At 31.4% G+C, this 17,056-nt stretch overlaps 1 pseudogene; it reads left to right on the top strand.

Annotated features, from left to right (window-relative positions):
• Positions 1 to 9,886, top strand: part of LOC118033102 (pyruvate kinase 1, cytosolic-like) — a 61,119-nt pseudogene extending 51,233 nt beyond the window's left edge.
• Positions 9,887 to 17,056: the final 7,170 nt, after the last annotated feature.

Below are 17,056 nucleotides of genomic sequence, written 5' to 3'. Positions count from 1 at the left end.
TTATACATAATGATCCTTGCACATGTTTATGATGCCTTAACAAGCTACTAATGATAATGTGATTAAGCAAGGAAGAAAGTCGTTATGACAGGGTTTTTTTATGATTATCGATGCTCAAAGTTGAAGTTTATGAACATAATTATGCAGAAACAGATCACATTGAGGTAAGAAATCTCAGGAACACGTAGTTTCCATCACATAGACTAAAATGAGAAAACAGAGCTAGAGATTAATTTCACAACAACTAACTTTAAAAATGACAAAAACAAAAGTTGGAAACCATAATATCCTTTGTGAAGTCTGAGATGTTACATGGTCCTTAATTGAAGGGGTAGGAACTAAATGATGCTAACTCATTGGCTGAAGTCATAACACACAATAACTCTAAAGTGTGTTTTGAGTTGTTTTTAGAAACTTGATTTTTAATATTTCACTATAAAAAGATTTTTTTTGACTAACCATTCTTCTAGGTGTTTTTTGACAGGATGGATAGACTCATTGGCTGAAGTCACAACACAAGGACTCTGAACTGTGAATTTTTTTATTGTTTCTTTATGTGATAAATGGCTAGTCTGAGCTTCAGTTTTTTGTTCTTGCCTATCTCAGTTTTTTATTCTTTATGTTAAACTATCATGTCTTGTAATCAATGTTTTAAATCAATTTATCTTGCTTGATTTGCCAGCCGTTATCTTTGCTGAAATCTTAGAAGATGATGTTTTGATCTTCCTCCACATGTACTCGTTACTTACTGAGATAGGTATTGTTTACCTTCCACTGAAGCATTCAGCTTGTCAAGAGTGATATGCTCTCTTTTACTGGAACATATAGGTATAAGTGGAGTGTGAAAGAGTTGCATAAAATGCTTCATAGGTGCAATGGGCAACTTAAGCAGTTCAACCATGTAAACAAGAAGGCACTAGATCAACATGTAAATCTCACTGAGAAACAGGAGGAACTCCAGATAAGGCAAGCTGAACTTGAGGCAAGTGACGAGGTACTACGGTACTTGATTTTAATGCTTAAATTTCCTCTATTGTGCTTATTGTTTTTAAGGTGAGATTATGATTTATGTATCTTTCCTTCAACGACAAACATAAGCCATAAAAAAATAGTCTGAGCTTGAGCTTGATGTGAAAGACCTGCTAAAGTGAATTTCAGGACATATCCAAGCCAAGGTATCAAACTCTAGCAAAGAGAAAAAAGCTAATTATTTTTTGGGGATAAAGAATGCTTAGTGCTTTTATTTAACATGTACTTTATTTTCAGGATGATGCTATGATTTAACGTGTGCTATGCTAAAATGTAAGGTATCTCCTCAACTAAAATTTTCCACATATTACTACCTAAGCTATAATTTTAGTTGAAAGTACCTCACATTATGTTTTTGTCCTCTACTGTCAATAAACTAATCGATACAGCTATACATGGTAAATAATAATAAAAAAAACGCAGTCTAGTAGATGGAGAGTTTGCAAATAAGTAATTAAAACATCATTATTTAAGAATTATTAGGGTATTTTGTTACTTATTAATATGTTAGGGATTTTACACCTGCTTTGATTTGACCTAGTTAAGGATTTGGGGACTTGTATAGGCATGGATATTTTTGAGTCTTAATGCTAGATGCTTGGCTAGTGAAATTTGAGTTTTTGCAATTTTTACAGGTTTCCTTACTCTTGTGGATACCAAACTCTTCTACTTTCATTGTAGATTCAAGGAAGCTTCTTCTGGGATTTCTAGGTTTTTCTTTCCTTCACTCACTGTTGGGTGATTTTTTGTTTTAGTCCAAGGAACCGGAACGATCATGTTATGAGAAATAATTGATTTTCTTTTCCACGTTAACTGGACACTTCGATGATAAGTTTTTTACCTTTTCCAAATGTTGTACTGGCTACAAATGTTCTGGATTTATTGAAGGTCTATAATAGTAACTAGTAGATGCCCGCCATTAAACTAAAAACAAGACCCTTTTGAGAATTTCTAGTTTGACGATGAATTATCTTCAAGGTTTATGTGTACATGTATGGATTAGTTGAAATTAGATAAAGATGTTTTGTTACTTGGTTGATTGGTACCAACAATTAAAGTACATTGTAAAGTACCTGCATATATGTTTCTAGCGTGCACCCCCAACCACAATGCTACTAGGAAATTTATATGATTCGCAAAGTAAAACATTTTTTCCTTGATGTGATATTTTTAAGTAACTTAAATTATTTGACTGGCATGTTCTTGAATACTAGTGGAGCATTGTTTATGCCCAAGGGCTTGTCTATAAATGTGTGTACTTTTTAAAAATTTACATGAGCTAAATTGTTAGTGATGTTCAAGAACATGTGACTCCTATAATGGTGTGCATGCTTATATCGTTGATTATTCTTCTTATTCTCCTAAGTATTTACCTAGAACGTGATCTGTTGAGATTTGAAAGTGTCCACAAAATGATGGTGTGGTCTACATAACTATGGATGGTTACGATAAAAATCCTATATGTTATTTTACATGATGATCCTTATACATGTTTAATTTAGATAAAAATCCTAAATTGTCAATAAAATCTATAATTAGCTTACATTTGGTAGAAGGACTTTTGCCTTGTGGAGTGTCTTTCATAAAAAGTTTTGGTAACTTGCAGTATAATGTAGCGTGAAAAGCAACTGAGCATCCTTTATCAAAAAACAAGGTCGGACAACCCCTTTTCCAACAAAGCTACTCGTGACAAAAGGCTGCAAAAGGAAAATGATGATTTACAATGTCTTTTTTCTTTAAATTTGGCTTAGGCAAGAGTTCAGATTAGTCTATTTTGATACTTTAACATCAATGTGGATGTATGATGTTGTCAGAATCTTCCTATAGGTGGCACTTTCTTATCTCATGCTCATCATTTAATTAGAAAAGGACCAGGCTCTCTTATCAGATAATTTCATGATCAAAACACAATATTAAGGTTTTTTTCTTTTTTATTTTCTTTTTTTCAATTTTTTAGGTATCTTTAGTAAATTGGACTTAACAGGAGCTATATCTAAAGAAATGATTAACCTCTAGCATGTTATTGAGTTTACAGGAACTTTGAACTGTGAATTTGCTTTATTGTGTCTTTGTGTGATAAATGACTAACTATGAATTTGCTTTAGTGCCAGCTTTAATTTTTTGTTCATGGCGTTTAATGTATTGTTAGACTATTATGTCTTGTAATCAATGTTTTAAATCTACTTATCTTGCCTGGTTTGACAGCTGATATCTATGCTGAAATCTTAGAAGATGATGTTTTGGTCTTGCCTCTACATGTACTTGGTACTTACTGAGATACGTCATGTTTGCATGCTTCCACTTAAGCATTCATCTTTTGAGAATGATATGCTCTCTTTTATTGGAACATATAGGTATAAGTGGAGTGTGAAAGAGTTGCATAAAATGCTTAATAGGTGCACTGAGTAACTTCAGCAGTTCAACCATGTAAATATCATTGAGAAACAGGAGGAACTCTAGAAAAGGCAAGTTGAACTTGAGGCAAGTGACGAGGGACTAAGCTATTGGATTTTATTGCTTAAATGTCTTTTGTTGTATTTATTGTTTTTAACGTGAGATTATGATTTATTTATCTTCATTTCAACAAGATTATGTTTTTACTTCAATGCTTATATGTAGAAAATAATAGAACTTATATATGTTTTTGATCAGCAAAATGATGAATCGATAGATCTTACTTTCAAAGGAGTTGCTCAGCAGTTCAACAAAGTATTCGTTGAACTTGTGCAAGGTGGTCATGGTCATTTGGTTATGATGAAGAAAAAGGTTAGTTAAAGGAGCCTTTTATGTCTTAGTTTCATTTGTTCTTTTATTTACTCAAATCGTTCATATTTCCCTTGCTAGTCTTATGCAATGCCTTGACATTCTTCCTTTGTCTTTTTATTGTTTTCCAAGTTTAATTAGTATATTTTTTTGTTTTTCATGTTGAAATTTTGAGATAACTATAGGAGTGCATTTTAACGTTTCATGTCATACATTTGTGGTCAATCTAGATAGCCGTTGAAACAATTCTATAAATTTTGTGGTATCTTGACAAGAAGATGATAATTGTGACGATGATGGACGTCATGAAGCAAATCTGGAGGGAAATATGTTACTGTGAAAATGAAGGTATGAATATGTTTGTCACTAAATTATATGTGTTTATTTTTTTGCAGAAATAAGATAGATATAAAAAAGAACATATTATGTAACATGATGCCTTAATTGCTCTTTTTGCAACTCAATCATAACTTATTGATCAATTTTTTTGGATATCATCAACCATTTGTAACGAGAAAGGAAACGTACATCATTTAACGAGGATAAAAAAATATATAAGAAATTTTATTGGAATGCAAAATTTTCTTTGTTTTACTTTCTAGGTTGCTGACTATGCTAGTTGCTTGTGACTGTAGTTGGTTGATGGTTGTGAGAGAAAAACAAAAGGTGAGCTTCAATAACAAGCTCATAACACTTACTATTCATTTAATGTTTATTATCATAACCATGAGAAGAGATTGCAGTGACTTGTAAATGATTATGAATATTATTTTTTGTTATGATTGAATTGAATTTGGTTTGGAGGCCATTTATCATTGTTCCCATGGATCTTTAGGTGGCTAGTTTTGTTTTGGAATTCATTGTTGCTTATTATTACATTGATAAATTTTTATAATTGATTGTAAGGAACTAAATTTGTTGCCTAGACCCATTATACTTTGGGTGTAAAGGCCACTAAAAGACCACAGCTGGAAATGTTTGTCATGCATACTGAAATGCTACTGTAACTTAATGTTGATAGTTGTATGAATGTGGTCTATATAAATCTATCTAGAATGACATATATATTCTTTACATAGGATAGCAGGCCCAAAGATCACTTCTAAAATTGTGATTTCTCATCTTTAGAGGTATCAGTTCGGTGATTTGGTTTTAAATTGTTCATGTTTGTAAAATTCTTGCAATTTGTTAGATTTTATTGTTGCTGTTGTTTTTGCTGTTGTAATTTGTGGAATGATTTCCTTGAGGCACAACATGTCTTGACAATACATTTCTATTTCAACTCGATTTATGAGGATCTCACATCTTTACGTGCAAAAGTCATTGCACTAGAACATGATCTTCATAAATCTTGTCAAGAAGCCTCTAAGAATCATGATCTCTGCTACTAGTTAGAAAAGGTATAGTTTTGCCATTACTTTATGGATTTTGGTTATCCATTATGGCTAATAATATTTTATTTTATTTGCACATGAATTGAAGGAACTAAATTCAGTTTAAGAGCATTTATGGTTTTTTTTTTTGTTGCTAAACTTTGTGGTTTGGTTTAATCTTTTGTTCAACTTTTCTCACAATTTTTTTTTTTGTAATTATTGGTTTGGTTGAGAGTTGTAATGTAATTTAGCATTGAATTCATGATTTTTAAATACAAAAAGTTGGTGCGTGGTCGGCTCTGTGCACATTGGACGATGTGTGCACCATCTCCCGATGGTTTAAAATAAGCTTATGCTATCTCATTTGGTTCGACTTCATGTCATCTTCCTTTATTGGTGGCGCATGGAATCTAATGGTCGGTTTGTCGTCGATTGCCCTTCATTCCCCCCTAAAAAATCAACTCCAGTCTTTATGGTGGTTGGTGTTTCAGATTCAGTTTTTTTAATTTTGATTTTTTAATTTTTCTTTTTGTTAAAGTTTTATCTTTTTTCAATTTAATCATTCAATTTTAATTTGTAAATGTAAGTTTTACATTTTAGTCCTATTTTTTATTATTTTTGTTTTATCAAAGCTTTTATGGTTTTCAATTTTATCGCTCATATCAAGTATTTAATTTTTTTTCTTCAATAATAACTAATTTCAATTTGGTCTCTTTTCTTTTGATTTCTTTGTTTTTTTAATATGTCCTTTTGTCAAAGTTTATATGGTCTTTAATTTTATCCTTCAAATTTAGTTTATGTTTTTTGTTATTTCAATAATAATAATAATAATAATACTAGTAAATCATTCTAAATTCTAATTTAGAATAATAATTTCTAAGAAATCATAAATTAAACTTTTTATTAAATTTTAAATGAATATAAATTTGAATTCTATTAAAATAAAATGGAATAAAAAAACCAAATATATAAAAAATAGTATATAAATTAAATGTATTAGATGTAATCCTGGTAATTAAATATATATTAGAAATATATTAAATAGATAATAAGAATATAATGGGAATGATCTTGAAAAGAATAGATAGTATAGTTATTTACTAATAGAATTTAGGTAGTGTACGTCATTATCAAGAAAACAAAATACGAATATAATCGAATGGTAAAAGAAAATTTACTAATGAGAAGACATGGTGGCGGTGGTGGGTGATGGTTATAATAATAATAATAATAATAATAATAATAATCTTTAAATCAAGTTTATATTTTTTATTATTTTAATAATTATTATTATTATAACAACAACAACAATAATCATGGTGGTGGTAATGAAAATGATGATAGTAGTCGTGTGGTGGTGGTGGTGCTAATAATAATAATAATAATATGAAACTCATAAAAAATAAACAATTAAAAAGGAAAGGGTTTCCCTGTTAGCTATATGAACAATCAATTCATTACAATAGTCAAGTGAAGTCTATGGCCTTAAAAACAAAACACATTTGCCTCGGAGATAGGGGTGTTTTTGTATTTTCACATGGTTTATAAAACAAAAGTACTCCCGAGGAAAAAAGAGTTAGCATAGTTGTGGCAGGGGTATCTCAATATTTTTATTTTTTTATAAACAACCAAATTATACATGTTCCCTTGAATCCACAAAATATAAGTAATTAAGGTCAGGGGTATTAGGGTCTTTTAGCATTTTGAAATTTAAAAAAATTATTGGCATGTTGGGGCCACCTTGCGCTTCAGGCGGTATGTGTGGTGGCATCCGAAGGTCAAAAATAGATTTTCACTGTATAATTTTATTCATCGTTGTCTCTTCAATTATGGGTAGCGTCTATTGTTAAAAAATAAACATTGTTGTCTTAATTTCAATTAGCGTTGTTGCACATTTATCATGTGTGTTTTTTTTATGTCATCTTTTAGCTTTATTTCAATACCTAAATATTATTTTTTTGTATAAAAAAAATTGTGTCGGCGGCAAAACACGCCCACCAAGACTAATACAATGCCTCAAAAGCGAATTAGGTTCCACAAGGTATTTGGTGTTTTATTTACCGGTTGTTTTAAATGATTTGGGTGGGTTTATTAGGTTTGGTCTATTGGATTTATGATTTTTACCCTATGGTGGATAAGAGGAAAAAGAAAGATGTCAATTTGAGTTTGTGGGGCTGATTTGGTGGCATTGCTAGAGATGCATCTGATTAGAAGTGATAAGGGTTGTAGTTACTGACATGGTGGTTGGCTTTGGTTAGAATTCGGCAATGCTACTAACAAGTTTCTATTTTTTGTTGGGTGGTAGGGTTGTCGGAGTTAGTCTTTGTTTCTTTGCTCTTGCTTTTTTCTTCTTCTATGGTTAAGTTTCTATGTATTTTTTTTTGTCTATTTATATTGTCTTGCTTATCTCAAAAAAAAAAAAAAAGCGCAAACTCAAAATGATACTACACATTTATATTATTTCCTTCTTGAACTAGGAACTCTCTACAATTTTTTATTTATTTTTTTATTTTTTCTTGATTCTTTAGTTAACAATCATCTTAGTCCTCGCTTTTTCTCTTTTGCCTCTAATTTCATTCTCTAAACTTTATTTTCATTATTATCTATTATTATTATTGTATTTTATTTTTCAATCTTGCCATCCAAAATAAATAAAATAAAATAAAAGTGCAAAAAGTTATTAAATGATGGAAATTGACTAGATTTTATTGAAAATATAACATTTTTAATATTTTTATATTTTTTAAAATACATGGAAAAAACATTTTGGACAACCTTAGTAATTAATGATTATTATTTCTGAATTTTTCAGTTTTAATGTGTGAGTGATTCTTGCATTCTTCAATTCTTGAACGAATTGAATCTAACATATCGAAGATTAACTGGCTTTGAGACGTTATTTTATTTCATTCCAATAGTGTTGGTACCTCGGGGTAGGTTTTTATTGTGTCACACTTCTATCAGATCTATTTTGGCTTTTTAGGATCAGATCTCAATCTTGATTGTTATCAACATCATCATCATCATCATTGTCATCATCATCATCATCTTATGTGTCACCCAAACCCAATATATCATCATCTTCATTATCATTGGGCTTGGATGAGTCATACCTATGTTGATCATCATATGATTTCTCAAACATACTTTGATCACCATAATGACAAGTTTAATCCTCTCTTTACTATCCTAAATGGGCCAACATATTGTGATGCTTGTCTACCCGTTTAAGCATATGTGGAGACTAATACAAGAGTATGATCATGTTTTATAGTAGAGGAGGATATGATTTGTTTAGGTTGACCACTAACATATAATTTCACCATGTTAGATCTATTTCAAATGAATGATTCAATTATATTCCTAAAACTCACATTATATGAAATTAGAACATGAAGATACTGATGTTCCCCAACTTGACACTTTCAAGTAATAACCATCAGTAACATGCCTAAAGTAGCATTTAACAGCACATTGCTTCTACCATTGTAAGTGACAGTGTTGTTTATGACGGGAACCCACCCCTACTTCCAGTTTTGAACTTATTATTAAATAAATATGCATGATTTTAAAGGAACCTACTCTCTAAATAAGAATGCCATGACCTCCTTGTCTTTAGCAATGGTTAAGTAGTGGTATTAGTATATATAAAAAATGCATGCATCCAAGAATAAGATTTATTGGTTTGAATTGAGAAAAATAAGGCATTAATATATGTATTATGTACGATTGCATGCAATTGCTGATGTAAATAACATCAATTAGGTATTAATTAGATCCATTAGGGTTTGCATTGAATTTTGAGATAAATTAGATATGAATTGATTCAATTAAGTATGATTTCAAGCAATTGATGATATTTATAACATTAATTAGAGATTGCATAGAATTTTAGGATTAATTGCTATAATTGGAGATTTTGTTTGAATTAAGATAAATTAGTTATGAATTGATGTCATTAGATATGATTGCATGCAACCGATTTTATTTATAACATCAATTAGGTAGAAATTCAACCAATTAAGGTTTGCGTTGAATTGTAGGATTAATTGGCGTAATTAGAGATTTTGTTGAATTACAATAAATTAGGTATGAATTGATGCAATTAGGCATGATTTCATATATAATTGAGAATGTAAATAACATCAATTATATAGAAATTTGATCAAATAGGGTTTGGGATTAATTTAGTGATTAATTGTCATACTTTGAGATGTTGCTTGAATTGAGATAAATTAGATATGAATTGATGCAATTATTTTTGTATGAATTTTTTATTTTCCAATTGATCAAAACAGATATTCTTGTTTTACAAAATAGCGTATGACAACCTCAACATCCTCTTCGCCACGGTAAGTCATACAAGTCATTTCTATTATACCCTTCACCCATTGCATTATGATGACTAGTCCCTCTAATCTAGGAGTTGTACTAAAGGCTCTTGCTACCATTCTCGCTGCTATAGCTCATTATATATTCCATAAAACCAGGATCCGAAAATGGGTTTGATCCAACTACCGATGCCATTGGCGAGGGTATATTATCCCCCCTGTTTGTCTAATACCTCGGGCATGGATACATCTGCCTGACGGGACAACGAATCATCTCAAAGTTTTACTGACTTACCCCCTTCTATGTACACTGATGCTGTAGGTATCATTCCTTTCTTTATATTTGAACTGTTTCTATTTAAATCCTGAACTGTCACTGTCTAGACATAGAATTGTTGTTGTCTATACATTGGACTGTTACTGTCCAACGGTTACTATCTAGACATTGAGCTATTACTATCCAATGGTTGCTATCTAGACATTGAACTGTTACTGTTCGACCTCTCCTTAAATTTTTAACTATATTTAGAGTTATAGAACTTCGTTTCCAGCGAGATTGGTCTCGGTGGAAAGCTAAGATATGAGGCTACAAGTTCTTTGAAAGGGGGAGAACCCAGTTCTGCCTCCAAGGCAGTCAAAATTGTTTATCAATAAAACATACCTATTACCCTACATGGTCTTTCATGACCCAATCTCAGTTGGTGACTCATAGCTAGAGTTTTATAACTTCAAATTGCGCAAGACCAATTTCCTTAGTTAGTCAACATGTAAAACTACAATTTTTATGAGGAACTTGATCCTAATTTCTTCATCCTCCTACCCGAAATCCCTCTGAAAGTGAAGAGATGAAACTATCCAGATTCGTCAACCTTTCCATTTACACACAACGCATGAAGTTATTTAATTTAGCAACTCATACTTTTTTCTTAATTAAAGTTTGAGAACTCTAAACTATAATTCAACATCCAGGCATTAATTTATAATCAACTTATAAAACCATGTTTAGAACACCTTACCTGGTACGAATCAAGGTTTCGATCTTCAACTCCCTCCTTTTCTTCCTAATAACAGTTGGCCCTCCCCTTTTCTCTTCTTGTTTAAATTTTCTTGTTTAAATCCCTTGCCCACCAGTGTTTATTCTACGTATAACCCTTAATCTTGGATAGATTCTTGGAATTTTTGTGTTTCTCTCTTGATTTGTAAAAATAGATACTAAAACTCCCTTTTTTCTTTCTTTATGATTGAAAGCTACAGATCTTTTTTTTTTCTTACGAGAAGAGGAGTATTTATACTCTATAATTACTTTTATTTTTATTTAGGCTCCATTTTCTTTAAGTGTATTCGGTTTGCCCCCACTTCTTTTCAGTTTAGTTTATTTTCTTTAATTTAATCCAACCTTGATTTTCCCGATGTTTACATATTCTATCATTAAATAGCACCAACCCAACCCTTTTTTCCTTGTATAATTGAGATGAATAAGGAATTTTTATAAGCAAAGAATTCCGAAACATAAATGAATAGTTGCCACTCTTGAAAATTATGTTTCAACCTATTAAAGATTCTTGTGGAACTAGAAAATTTCCAAAACAAGCTGCCACATCATTTTAGAAAAAGGATCCTTATGAAATAGGAAGTCCACAGGTCAAAAGAAAATAAATAACAAAATTCTCACAGTCTGTTATGACCTATATCACAAGTTCTTTTCGAACTTCGATTCACCTGAAACGTTACCTCAATATATAAAAATAACTTTGTAATCTTTTGGTAAAGTTTCAGCTGGATCCAACAGTTAGATTCGGAGTTATGCTCAATAGCGTAAAACTAAACGGTAGAAACTTTATGCCAAAATCTGAATCTGACCTTGCTTGGGTCGTATCACAAGGCTGAATCGTATCATTGCCTCCCTCTTCAAGAAGATTCGCCTTCAAATCTTGAATAGGATTAGTAGCGACTTCATTAGCCTTTTATTTAAGCCTTCGAAATTCCCTTATTGCTAACACATTTCTCCAACAACACTGTATAGAAGTAGTGACTGTCAAGAATTTCAGATAAGGACGTCGTACCACTTGCATACATACTTTTGAATGATAACAAAAGCAGCTCTCCTTCATGTTTTATTTTTTTGGTGTTGTACCTTATTTCCCATGAAGTTTGAAGATCACATAATAATCTTTTACACTTATCAACTTCTTGTTCTAAAACCCCAAAACCATGGCTTAGTTTTTCGCATCCTTGAGCTAGAATCCTCCTTCATTCCCTTTCCCTTGCTGAACACATGACATAAATAGGAAAAATAGAAAAAGATGAAGACACAAGAAGAATAGAGTTTTATGATAGGAAGAACACTGATTTAGACTCAAAATTACAAATCTGACTTTTGTTTTGACTAGAACTAATTGAAAATAAACAAATATGAAAGTGATGAAAATGACTAAAAAATATCCCAAATATGATGATAATATACTGGCATGAACAAAATCAATATAAACAAAACAAGTTTCGAATGATAACACAAAATAGATCGTTACAGCAAGACAAAACCCGAGTATAGAACCTAAAGAAAACACTATTCAATGACCTTGAATCTAATATATAGAATTTGGATACCAAGAAAAAAATCAAATCTCAGTTTATAGGTCGTTCTATTATATCTAGGTACTCAAACCCCTTGAATGATCAGTTTGTGGCAGAATCGAAACTCCAATTAAAATCTCAGGAAACCGATATCTAAATAAGCTCAAATTTAATATATGGTGCAATATCACCCTCAATACATAGAATATGAAGTTTTAATTGATTTTAAGATGGTTTGCATATGGTTCACTAAAAGTAGTGCATATGGTTCTCTAAGAGTAGTGTTTTCGCGGCATAATTGAACCTCAAATTAAAACCTTATGCAAACGATATCAAAATAAGCCCAAATTTTATATGTGTTGTGATCTCATCCCCGATAGACAGAACATGAAGTTTCAATTGATTTAGAGGTGGTTTGCTTATAGTTAACTAAGAGTAGTGTTTCTATGATAAAATTGAACCTCAAATTAAAACCTCATGGAAACGATATCGAAATAAGCCCAAATTTTTTATATATTGTGATCTCACCCCCGATAGACAGAATATGAAGTTGAAATTGCTTCTGAGGTGATTTGCTTATAGTTCACTAAGATTTGTTTTTCTACGGCATAATTGAACCTTAAATTAAAACCTCAAGCAAACGATATCATAATAAGGCCAAATTTTATATATGATACGATCTCACTCCCAATACAGAAAATATAAAGTTTCAATTAATTTTGAGATGGTTTGCTTATTGTTCACTAAGAGTTGTGTTCTATGACAAAATTGAATCATCCTTCAAATTTCATATAATCTCTCTCATGTTTATATATATATGCTACTGATATGCTTAGAGATAGTAACAAGATGAAATATTACTCTTTTTTTTTTTTTTTCTAAAATGACGTGGGACACTGAAAAACTTAAAGGAACACTAAAAAAACAAAAATAACATAAGGAAATGCCTTGTTTTGGGAGCCTAACTCTGATATCAATTGATGCGAACCTCGTGATCACGTGGTCACACAACCTACAATCAAGATTGAGATCTGATCCCGGAAAGCCGAAATAAGTCTGATAAGAGTGTGACACAATGGAAACCTACCCCAAGGCACCAACGCTATTGGAAAGAAGTATAATGATGCCACGAAGCCAGTTAATCTTTGATAAGTCAAATTTAGTTCGTTCAAGAACTGAAAAATGCAAAAATCACTCTCATACGTTAAAAATGAAAACTTCAGAAGTAATTGACAATGGCTCCCAAATTTTTTGTTACATGATTTTAAATAGTTCTTGAAAAATTAACCCTAATGGATCTACCCTTATCGGCTGAATTGACGCACACACAAAACTAACCCAAAAATCCGAAATTGAAAAGCTCATAACCTGATCTAAACAAGCCTTGGATCCTAGCTCAAAACAAAGTTTTAATTAAGCCTAAAATGAAAGAAAATAATAAAAACAAGTAATCTCTCATTAAATTGCGTCACCCCTTCTTTCCGTGTGCGGCTAGGACGAATAAGGAATCCTTATAAGCAAAGAATTCTGGAACATTAATGAATCGTTGTCACTCTTGGAAGTTATGTTTAAGCTCATTAAAGATTCTTTTGGAACTAGGAAATTCTCAAAACAAGCTGTCACATCCTTTTTAAAACAGGATCCATGCCAAATAGAAAGTCCACAGGTCAAAAGAAAATAAATAACAAAATTCATATAGTCTGAAATCGTCTGGTAAAGTTTCATCTCGATCCAACGGTTGGATTTGGAGTTATGCTTAATAGCGTAAAACTGAACGGTAGAAACTCTTACGCCAAAATGTGAATCTGACATTGTTTGGGTCGTATCACAAAGTTGAACTGTATTAGTGATTTTCATTGGTGTTGTTGAATTTGTCTCTTCGATATCTTTTTTATGGTATTGATGGTGTTATAATTATAGTTTTGATGTGCCTTTAAAGTCTTTTTTCTTTCTTTCTTGTTTCTCTCTTCTCTTCTCATTGTAATTCTTGTCAACTCATTTAACAATTTTTTTTAAAATTCCATGTTTCTTATATGCTTATCAATCAAGCGGCATGTACCAAACTATATTATTTCGCGAAAATATTTTCTAGTTAGATTATTAATATTTTTTCAAATATAATCGGGTTTGATTTGAATTTGCTATACAAAAGGATCATCAACCACTGAGTATCCACTCCAACTCTTTTCCCACCATGCCACTCCCATCCAATAACTGTAGGACAACGAAAAATGTGTGTCATACATGAGATAATTGTAGAAAGTTTGCCTGCCAGCCGCTCTTGTTTGGTGGGTTTACTTTAATAAAAGGCTTCTATCAAGAGTTATTTCCTGTTGCAGTCATTGTCATGTATGCCTTACTTTCTTTTTGCATTTTCAAAACGATGAAAAGAGACGGTTCAGTTCTATTAAGATCCCATCAAATGAGGCACCGTCCTCTCCAAAGTCTTTGCAGTTCATGGAGACAAGCTGACAGAGCATCACCCATGACCAACCTTTTACTCCACTGAAAATGCGTTTGCAAAAACTATTTATTTTTACGTTTCAAAAGTTCTTTTAAAAAAAACATATTTTTTTTATTTTTTTTCTTTGCTTCAAATTAATATTTTTTGGTGTTTTTAGATCATTTTGATACGCTAATATCAAAAATAATTTTTTAAAAAAAATAATAAAAAATAGTATTTTGATATATTTTTCAATGAAAAACACTTTGAAAATCAACTGCAATCAAACTCACAGACACCTTCCATTACTATAATTTCTTTTTGTTCCAGCCCTTTTAAGATTTTTCACCTTTCAACTCCACCAACCTAGACTTCTTAGGGTAGATTACTACAATTTCTTTTTGTTCCAGCCCCTTTAAGATTTTTAACCTAGACTTCTTAGGTAGCCACATAATTGTGTTCTTCGACTTTGTTGCTCAAATGCCAATGCTACTTCACCTTTCATGTGTCTAGAAAAGGCTTATGATAAATGTAGTGTGATCTTTAAACACATGCTCTATAAATAGGATTAGAAAATTCTCAGGACTTCACTAAAGGACTTTCTCATCAAAAGTGTAAAATTCTACAGAAGTAATCTATACAAAATAGAGATATGAACTCGAGAGAAAAAAAAAATGTATTCTGATAGAAAATAATTCTCCTTTCTTTTTATATTAAGTAGCCTTTGTCTACAAGATGATGCTATATATATACAGAAGTTTCAACTAATTTACACCTGGTATAACTAACTTTAATCTGTTAGTAACAAACTCTAACTGAATTTAACTACTAACTACTTTCTGATTAAATATAAACTTTAACTCCAATTTATCAATCTCATTCTGTATATTCCAACATCCCCCCTCAAGATGAGAATGAATATTTATCATTTCCATCTTGCTAAGAAGATGATGAAAATTGAGATAACCGAGGGGTTTGGGGAGAATATCAGCCAATTGAAACTTGGAAGGTATATAGATAATTTTGATCAAACCCTCCTTCAATTTCTCCCTAACTAGATGCAACCTTCCAGTAAATGTTTAGTTCTTTCATGGTGTACTAGATTTGAAGCAATTTTTGAAGTAGGTTTGCTGTCAGCATATAACAATGCAGCCTGAGAATGTGTTACTTTGAAATCAACCAACTCTATATTTAGCTTCTGCTGAGGACCTATTGATAGTAGGTTGCTTCTTTGATATCCAAGATACTAGAGAATCTCGAAGGAAAACTGAAAAACTAGTGACACTCCTCCTAGTATCAATGCAACCACCCCAATCACTATCAGAATATGCATTTGCCATGTATTTAGGCATCTTGTTTTTCATATCAAGATCATATTCTTGTTTTTTTTCTTTGTATTTTTGTTATGTTCAAGTTTTGCTTTCATTAATATCTTGTTTATGCTTTTCATCATAACTATGTTCTTAATCTCTGCTACTACTGCTGAACAATTGATTGATCAACTACAATCTTTAATCCCTGTAATTGATCCCTCCATGAGTCGTATAAATTGGTCAACTATGGAAAGTCGTAAAAAGCTTAGATTGGATTTGAGCTTTCGTTTGTGAAACCTTATGTCTTTTGGTTTTATTAATAGCATATTATTTTGTTTTGTTATTTCTTATATTTGTTTAAGTGTGTTTCAAGTTTGTCAATGTTCGTTGTTTCAGGTGATGTCTTCTATACTCTATCTTTCTACCTTAGGACATTGAGCACAATGTCTCGTTTTGGTTGGGGGAGAGGGTAGTAGTTGATATTAAAAAAAAATTAACTATGTTTTCTATTATTAAAACCATTTGCAAAACTGTTGTTACTTGGATGACAAAGTAAAAGAGGAATTTTAGTGACTCTTGAGACGCATCTTAGTAATCATTTTTAACAAGGTCTATCAGAATACTTCTTGAAATATTTAGGTTCACAAACTCTCGCATTATTATCAATTGATTATGCTCATATACCTAGTTAAGTATTCATAAACCTTCATTTTCACACACACACTTTAACATATGATTGTGGGTTGCATATTGGATTATTACATTATTTATGTTCTATTGTTAAAAGTAACAACTAAGAGAAAGAGATAGTATATAATTTGAAAAAAAAAAACAAATTGATAATAAAATGAATAAATAATAAAATAGATAAGTTTAGTTTTGTAGCCTCCTTGACTTAAGCAATTAAGCTCGAAGGGGTGTTTTAACACCTAGTACCCTAAAGTCAACTGACTTGGAAGCTATTGGCCTAGTGCTTGTTACATGGATTGAGGAGAAAGCTTAAGGGAATCAAACATTGCACTATCTACATTTTAGTAACTGCAACCCGAGTTACTAAGCTCGAAGGGGTGTCTCAACACCTAATGCCCTAAGACTAATTGGTCTGGGAGTCATTAGCCAAAAGCTCGTTACATGGGTTCAAGATACATTGTGTTATAAATTACTACTTAAAAAAAGAAGAAGAAAAAGATAAGAATCCTAACCCAAAGAAGTTAACCTTAAACATTAGAA

This window comes from Populus alba, chromosome 11, assembly GCF_005239225.2.
Source record: "Populus alba chromosome 11, ASM523922v2, whole genome shotgun sequence".
NCBI lineage: Eukaryota > Viridiplantae > Streptophyta > Magnoliopsida > Malpighiales > Salicaceae > Populus > Populus alba.
The sequence above is the reverse complement of the archived record's forward strand: the minus strand, read 5'-3'. Positions and strand labels throughout refer to the sequence as shown.